At 45.2% G+C, this 8,552-nt stretch overlaps 1 long non-coding RNA gene across 1 annotated transcript; it reads right to left on the bottom strand.

The window, feature by feature from the left end:
- Positions 1 to 4,385: 4,385 nt before the first annotated feature.
- On the bottom strand, positions 4,386 to 5,734 carry LOC121140166. Its single transcript, XR_005876972.1, has 3 exons — positions 5,694 to 5,734; positions 5,197 to 5,266; positions 4,386 to 5,041 (listed from the first exon to the last, which is right to left on the bottom strand). It is a non-coding gene; the product is annotated as an uncharacterized LOC121140166 (long non-coding RNA).
- Positions 5,735 to 8,552: the final 2,818 nt, after the last annotated feature.

Genomic DNA, 8,552 nt, shown 5'->3' on the forward strand with positions numbered 1-8,552 from the left:
GAAATTTCCTGGATCACTTTTGCAGCAAATACGAGTACAGTCGCAGTGGATCAGAAAGCAGCAGACACCACCGTGGGGCACTAAGGTGGGGCACCTTGGCGGATAGCAGCCAATAGATAGTTGTACAAGCCGGGGATTGTCTTAGTTAGGGTTCCTATTGCTGCAGTGAAACACCAAGACCAAGAAGCAAGCCGGGGGAGGGAAGGGGTATTTGGCTTACACTTCTGTACAGTTGGTCATCATTGGAACCTGGAGGCAGGAGCTGATCCAGAGGCCATGGAGGGTGCTGCTTACTGACTTTATCCCCATGACTTGCTCAGCCTGGTTTCTTATAGCACCCAGGACCACTAGCGCAGGCATGGCACCACCACCAGTGGGTTGGGCCCTCCCCTATCAATCACTAATTAGGTGGGCCCTCCCCTATCAATCACTAATTAAGAAAACGCCTTACAGCCAGATCTTATGGAGGCATTTTCTCAATTCAGCTTCCCTCCTGTCAGATAACTCTATTTTGTGTCTCAAATTGACATAAGGCCAGCCAGCACAGGGATGAAGAAGGGTCACATAGTTTAAGTTAAACATCCACTCTATTATCTTATGACTTTACTTCCACATTTTACCTTTAATAATGAAGATATGTCCATACAATGACATGTGTGAAGTGTCATTCTTTTTTTAATATACAACTTTTTATTTAAATTAGAAACAATCTTATTTTTATTAAAATTAGAAACAAGCTCGCTGTCCATGTCAATCCAAGTTCCCTCTACCTCTCCTCCCTTGCCCCCCACTGAACCCCTATCCAATCCCTTTCTGCTCCCCAGGGAGGGTGAGGCCTTCCATGCGGGATCTTCAGTCTGTCACATCATTTGGAGCAGGGCCTAGGCCCTCCCCCGTGTGTCTAGGCTGAGAGAGTATCCTTCTATGTGGGGAATGGGCTCCCAAAGTCCATTCGTATACTAGAGATAAATACTAATCCACTACCAGAGGCCCCATAGATTGCCCAGGCCTCCTCACAGACACCCACGGTCAAGGGGCCTGGTTCAGTCCTATGCTGGGTCACCCAGCTGTCAGACTGAGTTCTGTGAGCTCCCACTTGCTCAGGTCAACTGTTTCTGTGCGTTTCCCTAGCATGGTCCTGACCCCTTTGCTCATCACCTCTCCCTCTCTACAACCGGATTCCAGGAGTTCCACTCAGTGCTTAGCTGTGGGTGTTTGCTTGTGCTTCCATCAGCTACTGGATGAAGGCTCTAGGATGGCATTTAAGGTAGTCATCAATCTCATTAAAGCAGCTTCTCCACTATTGGAAAGTCTCATTCTTAATAGCCCCAAATTGGAAACAGCTAAAATGTCTACATCCATAATGGAATACTGTTCAACACATAAGGTAAAGAACTGCCGGTGCATTCAATAGCAGACACTAGCCTCAAAAGTGTCATGCTAGCTGGGAGGTGGTGACACACAACTTTAATCCCAGCACTGGGAGGCAGAGGCAGGTGGTGAGTTTGAGACCAGCCTGGTCTACAAGAGCTAGTTCCAGGTCAGCCTCCAAAGCCACAGAGAAACCCTGTCTTGGAAAACCAAAAAAAAAAAAAAAAAAAAAAAAAAAAGATACATGCGATTGTATGAAATTATACCTCAAGAAGAAGACAGAAAGAAGTTGACCAGAATACCAATGATTTGGGTACTCTGTTATTTTGTCTCTGGAACTACTGGAATGTTTGAGAAAGGGGGACACGGGTGATATTGGGCATACAAATTTTCTTTAAGGAGTTACAGAATGGAGAAGAAATTGTAACCTTGAAGGGTGGCAACCAAAGAAACGGAAATGACCACAATGAATTCAGGAGAATCACCCAAGAAAGACCCATAGACTGCAATGATTGGTCCCTAAAGGGATGAAGTTGTAGGCACACTCCGACTTGGTTATCTTTGTGAAACATGCTGATGATAGTTGAAGTCAAAATGGGATGAGTTGGGGCTACATGGAGGAGAAAATGAATAGTAGGGTGGAGTACTCAAAATCTATCACCAAAGCAAATATTCAACTTGGCTAAGGTTAAATTCTAAGACCTTTTCCACAGCCATCAGAAGTGTTAGAAGAACAGAGGACAAAGATTATGGGACTAATAAGAGGAGGTCATAAGATTTCGTGCTTGAGAGATTCAATGCAGAATGAAGGCTTGTGGACATTGCTGACTTTCATAAGGACCCGGCCTGAAGTCTCTGTTGAGTGTGATGTGTAAGATGGAGACAAAGAACTCGAGAGGTGATTTGTCCTGCATGCTAGAAGAGGGCACCGTGCTGTTTTGGCTAGACACAGTGAACCCAAAGTGGAAGCTACTCAAGAACATAGGGATGGAACCCTGATGTCAATCTGGTCCTACCAAGCCCAAACAGCAGAAGCTGGTGTCGCGTGCTGAGCACAGCTTGGACTGAGAATTCCTCAGGAAACACCAAGTTCACTGCTTTGAGGAGAGCTAGTTCTACTGCTGAACAACTCTCAGTGGTGGTGTTGGGTCCCATGATTGAGATGATGATAAAAACAATGACGGAGGGAGAAGGAAGATGTGATAGGTAATGTGTACTGAGCAGTCTGCTAAATAATCTATATCATCTTATTTATCCTTCGAAAAATCATCGTGAGGTGTTGCTATCATTATCTGGACCCCTTACAATGAAATGATAGCACAGAGAAGTGGAACAACTTCCTTGGGATCACATAGATTTAGCCAGAGCCTTCATAAGGTTAGAAAAAGCTGCTTAGTAGTGATTCCATATCCACCGTTCTGTAATTTCTATCAAATCATAATTTCTGCAGTGATCAATATCAATAAACAAAACTTTTCTGTATCTTTTAAAATATGTTAAGAGAGAAAAGACTTCCTTTTGAGTTTCTCTCCTTTGGGTTAAATGTGTCTGTTTTCTAAAGCGTTTCCTGAGATGTATTTAGCTTGCTTCCCATCCTGCTCACACACTACTGAATAATACTGAGTTTGCAGTTATTCTCACTGGAGGTAAAACTTAGACGTAAACACAATGCTTCAAGTTACGGCTCAGATAACACGGAGTAAGTCTGGGATGGAGTAAGATGACACAGTGTTTCCCAGTCTGGGATGGAGTAAGATGACACAGTGGTGTTTCCCAGTCTGGGATGGAGTAAGATGACACAGTGTTTCCCAGTCTGGGATGGAGTAAGATGACACAGTGTTTCCCAGTCTGGGATGGAGTAAGATGACACAGTGTTTCCCAGTCTGGGATGGAGTAAGATGACACAGTGGTGTTTCCCAGTCTGGGATGGAGTAAGATGACACAGTGGTGTTTCCCAGTCTGGGATGGAGTAAGATGACACAGTGGTGTTTCCCAGTCTGGGATGGAGTAAGATGACACAGTGTTTCCCAGTCTGGGATGGAGTAAGATGACACAGTGGTGTTTCCCAGTCTGGGATGGAGTAAGATGACACAGTGGTGTTTCCCAGTCTGGGATGGAGTAAGATGACACAGTGGTGTTTCCCAGTCTGGGATGGAGCAGATAGCGGAGGACTGGGCCTCGGGAAAAGCCCACATGTAAGACTATGAAAATGATACTAAATCAGAACGTGAGCAAAAGAAAAGGGAGTTTAGCTTAGAAACAGGCGGCTTATGGGAAAGACGCACTGCAGTGTAAATACAAGTTGAGGGGAAACTGAGGCGAGGGAGGGTTTAAGAACAAAGGGAGTGGTCTGCGTTGTTGAGTTTCGCCGAGGAGCTAATGCACAGGTGTCCTGAGAAGCTGGGAACATGTGGTGTTTGAGAGAGCAGTTGAGAAGAAATGCAGACATTTTGAAAAGAAAGGAGGACCTGGTAGGTTGATTGACCCTCCTGTGGATGGCCCATAACCCATGAGTATATGGAGTATATGGGTAGTACAGTTGGACTCTGTGGGTCATTAAAACAAAGAAAGAGGACATGAAGTCGGGAGAGAGTAGAAGGTGGGAGAGGTAGATCTAGGAGGAGTTGGGGTAGAGGAATGGGGATTGCTATGATAAAGAGACATGGTATGTGTGTGTGAAATTCTCAATGGATTAATAAAAATGTACTTTTTAAAAAGCACGCACGATGGCTTGTTGTTATCCCTCATTACAAAAGGAAAGACAGGAGCCCAGTAGCCGAGAGAGGTGGGGCAGTCATTAGGGGTCAGTGAAATGGGGCAGATGCTTGGGAGCGGAAGTGCCAACAGGAAGACTGGCGTCGCCGCTGTGAGTACAAAAAGGGGCGCATGCGCAGGTACACGTTAACGGAGGTACCTCGAGGGCGGACAAGTATCTGAAGGCAAGGGCAGAGTGTAGGGCTGGCGATAGCCACCTCACTCACGCTGCAAATTCGAACTTGTTTCAAATGCCCCGTACTAACTTCCTGTTTCAGACCATCTCACAGTGTTAAGACAACACAATGGACCAAACCACAAAAGCCATGTGGTGTTATAATTACATCATGATTGGCAATGCCTGGTAAGCAAGCGTTTCTTCATGCTGGACTGGACGAATATCCCAGGGTTCCAGTGGCTTTCCTTGCATGGTTTTCATCCACGCCTGCCATTCCCAGAGCAGTAACAAAAAACCAAGTTTCTCTTTGCCAGGTATTCTCAATCATTTTTAGCAGAAAATGTCACAGCCGTGTGCCCTGTGAAATGAGTTTGGAACCAAGTCAGGAAGTATGGAAAAAGCGTTTGGTGAGCCGAAACAAATAATTCGTCTGGGGGGTTAAGGCTTATTTTCTTGTGGGATAAATCTGAGGCCTCACTCACGGAGGACTAGAGCTGTTGGAAACACCCATGCAGCGTGGGTCATATGAAGGGCATTCTGTGGACTCTTTAATACTGGGCACATTGGTGTCCTTTAGGACATAGAATTATCCCGTCTTTGGAAATAAATTACTTAACAGATGAAGACTTGGAGGCTCAGAAAAGCAGAAAGGGGCGTGTCCACCATCACACAGGTGGACTGAGAGCCGGCTCGTAACCCTTTTCTTGAGTGTAGCATGCTCTCCACCTCCAGATGCACCTGTAAAGAAAACCTGCCTTGAAATGAATTATTTCAACTTTTCCCCCAAAGCAGTTTCGACTTGAGAGCATCTCTGAGTCTGCCGGTTATCAGCAGACATGTGGAACAGATTACAGGACCCCAAATCAGACCCACGTGCATAGGGTACCACTTACTAAGAGCACAGCTGACATCTCAGACCAGGCAGGGGAGAAGAGCCTATTCACACAAATGTTGCTGGAACAGCTATATAACCACGAGAAAAACTAAATTGGAATTCCACTTCATAGCATGCACAAAATCAATCCTAGATGGCTTACTAACTTAACTGTGAAGGGCAAAATGTAAAACTTTAAAAGAAGATATGAGAGGATCTCTTCATAACTCCAGGATAGGAAAGGTATTGATTTTAAAACCCAATGTAAAAATAAAGCTCACAAACAAGAGATTGTTAACTTTGACTCTGCTAGAATTAAGATGGTGTAACAAGGAGGACTCTAAGAAGGAAAAAAAGGATTGCCCTGGCAAGGGGAAATAGATGAGATCTCCTGGGTAAACTGGCAGTGGGGGGATGGGAGAGGGGAGGGGGTGGAGGATGGGAGCATGAGGGAGCAGGATGGTTCAGTTGGGGGAGGGATGGAGAGGGAGAGCAATGAAAGAGATATGGAGAAACCTGGTGCCAGGGAAACTTCCAGGAATCCACAAGGATGGCCCCAGCTAAGACTCCTAGCAATAGTGGAGAGGGTGCCTGAACTGGCCTTCCCCTGTACTCAGATTGGTGACTAGCCTAACTGTCATCATAGAACCTTCATCCAGTAACTGATGGAAGCGGATGCCGAGATCCACAGCCAAGCGCTGGGTCAAGCTCCTGGAGTCCAGTTGAAGAGAGGGAGGAGGATTATATGAGCAAGAGGAAGTAAAGATCATGAAACCCACAGAGACAGCTGACTTGAGCTCATGGGAGTTCATGGACTCTAGACCAATAATAGCTAGGGAGGCCACTTGAGACCCTGTGTATGTGGGTGAAGCCTGCTTAATGAACAACAGATTTTCAAAACAGAATTTCTGCAAATCTGAAAGAAAAGGGCAAACAACCTGGAAAAGTACAGAACAAGTACCATTTCTGGTATTTTATTAAAAAAAAGAAACACAAAAATCCATTTAATCCCCCCAGTAATCTAGAAAATTAAAACCATGATGAAAAACAAGTTCACCTGTCCTCAAATGTAAAGCACTCACAATACTAAGTATTGGTGAGGAAACAGAGCAAGTGAGCTCTCGTTGCTGGTAAGGAATGCACAGCAATGCAATCTCATTGGAAAACATGCCAGCATTACCTAGTACATGTGAAAACATGTATAGCCTCTCTTTCAATGCATATGGTAGATAAACACCACACACACACACACACACACACATGCACACACGCACGCACACACACACACACACGCGTGTGTGAGGCGGGTGGGGGTGGCACACGCCTCTTATTCCAGCACTTGGGAGGCAGAGCCAGGTGGATCTCTGTGAGTTTGAGGCCATCCTGGTCTACAGAGCGAGTTATAGGATGCCAGGGCTGTTACACAGAGAAGCCCTGTCTCAAGAACAAAACAAAACAACCAACCAACAAACAAACAACAATCCCAGGGGACTCTGCAGTAAGAGATATTAAAAAATATTCTCCGAACCACATTGCTGCAAAGGAGAAAGGCCCGAGAAACAAACTAGCAGGCCAAATGTTTGTTGACAGCAAATAGATCACTTGCAATACATTCCTGCACTGTGAATGTGTGAAGTCTGCATTTATACCTCAGTGCACAGGAACCTCACAAACACTACTGCACAAGAAACACTAAGCTGCCCAGGGGTAGCCACACCTATTGTGTGCTACCCTTTCCATAAAAGTTAAAAAATGTAGCTGGGCGTTGGTGGTGCACACCTTTAACCCCAGCACTCGGGAGGCAGAGGCAGGTGGATCTCTGTGAGTTCGAGGCTGGGCTGGACCGATAGCCTCAAGCAATACAGAGAAACCCTGTCTCGTAAAACCAAAAAAAAAAAAGTAAAAAAATGTAAAATAACAAGCAAAATATTGTTTGAAATGTAGGACCAACAACAAAGAAAGCCAGAGCTCAAGATAATGGCCAGCCATGTTACTCGGAAGGCACACAGGGCCACCAAGGACTTTACAATTTGCTCTCACGTGGTTTGATATTTACATTGGTTTGGTCAATTGTTGTACTTCATATGTGCACATAGGGAATTTTGCAAATGTGAGTTCCATAGAGGAGTCAAGAAAGGAACTTGCAAACACCCTGAATGCCTAGCACCCTGAACGCCTAGCGCCCTGAACCATTTCTAACTAGTACCGACCCTCTGCGCTCTTCTCAGTAGATCCAAATGTCTACCCTGGCACTGGTACAGTATCGTACATAAGAATAACTTGAGGGAGAAATAAATGGCTGAGCGATATCTGGAGGGATGGGTGGGCAGATGAGAGTGTGGATGGGACGTCAGCAACCAGAATTCCCCTTCTCTGATCTCACGAACTCATTCAATCAGATAAATTAGGGTCATCTGATTTAGCATAAGCCTGATTAAATGTTTTTTTTGAAAACAAAAGAACACTATACGTAGATTAATTTTGTTCTCTACTCACCCCCCCCCATCCTCACCAGTCTGCCTGGAGAATTGTCTCTTCTCGACCCCCTTGTGTCCTGATCCCACAACTCTTCTCCAATGCCGGCAATTCGATTTCTTAGCTGCACTTTGATTAGAGACACCGTTTTCTGGGTTGCAGGCGTCCACCTTCCTATGCCTTTTAGGCTGCAGCCTAACTCATCTGTTCATTTTGCACCTATTGCAACATCTGGCAGATTGCTAGACAGCACACACTTCTTTTGGAATTAGCGGACACTGAGATGCAGACCATGAAAACACTGACCCTAAAGTCAATGGCTCAAAACCACAGCAGAATAGGGATCTCAAAACCAAAAGGTGTGCGGAGGAAGGGGTGGGAGGTGGGTACAAAGTCAGCCCTAGGCTGATTATGGGAGGGGGCACAGTTTAAATTAAACCCTGAAGTCTTGCTGAGTCTTCTGCTAAACCAAGCAAGTCTGCAGCAGGGCAGGAAGTGGTTCCGGGATGTTTGTTTGGGCTTGGATGTCTTTGGAAGACGAAATAAAAGTCAGTTTGGTGAAAATAGGAAATTCTAAATGGAAATTATTTTTCTGGTTTATCTCTAGAAAACATTCACATGAGAGTACCCTGGCAGGTGACAAAAACCAGGAAGAGATGCAGGTGTAAGCAGGTTGATGTGAAGGACGGAGAAGCACTGTTGGGACTAAAAGCACCCCTTTCCTCCTCATTTCTTTGTTGACCCTGAACTAGTAGAGAAGCCAAAACCTACTTATAATATTTTTCCAGTAGAAACTGCTGGAAACGCTTCTTTTAAAAAAATCCAGCTGCATAATGGTAGCCCACGCCTTTAATCCCAGCACTCAGAAGGCAGAGGTAAGAGGACCTCTGTGAGTTCAGG

This window comes from Mesocricetus auratus, unplaced genomic scaffold (assembly GCF_017639785.1).
Source record: "Mesocricetus auratus isolate SY011 unplaced genomic scaffold, BCM_Maur_2.0 Super-Scaffold_100004, whole genome shotgun sequence".
In the NCBI taxonomy this organism is placed as follows: domain Eukaryota; kingdom Metazoa; phylum Chordata; class Mammalia; order Rodentia; family Cricetidae; genus Mesocricetus; species Mesocricetus auratus.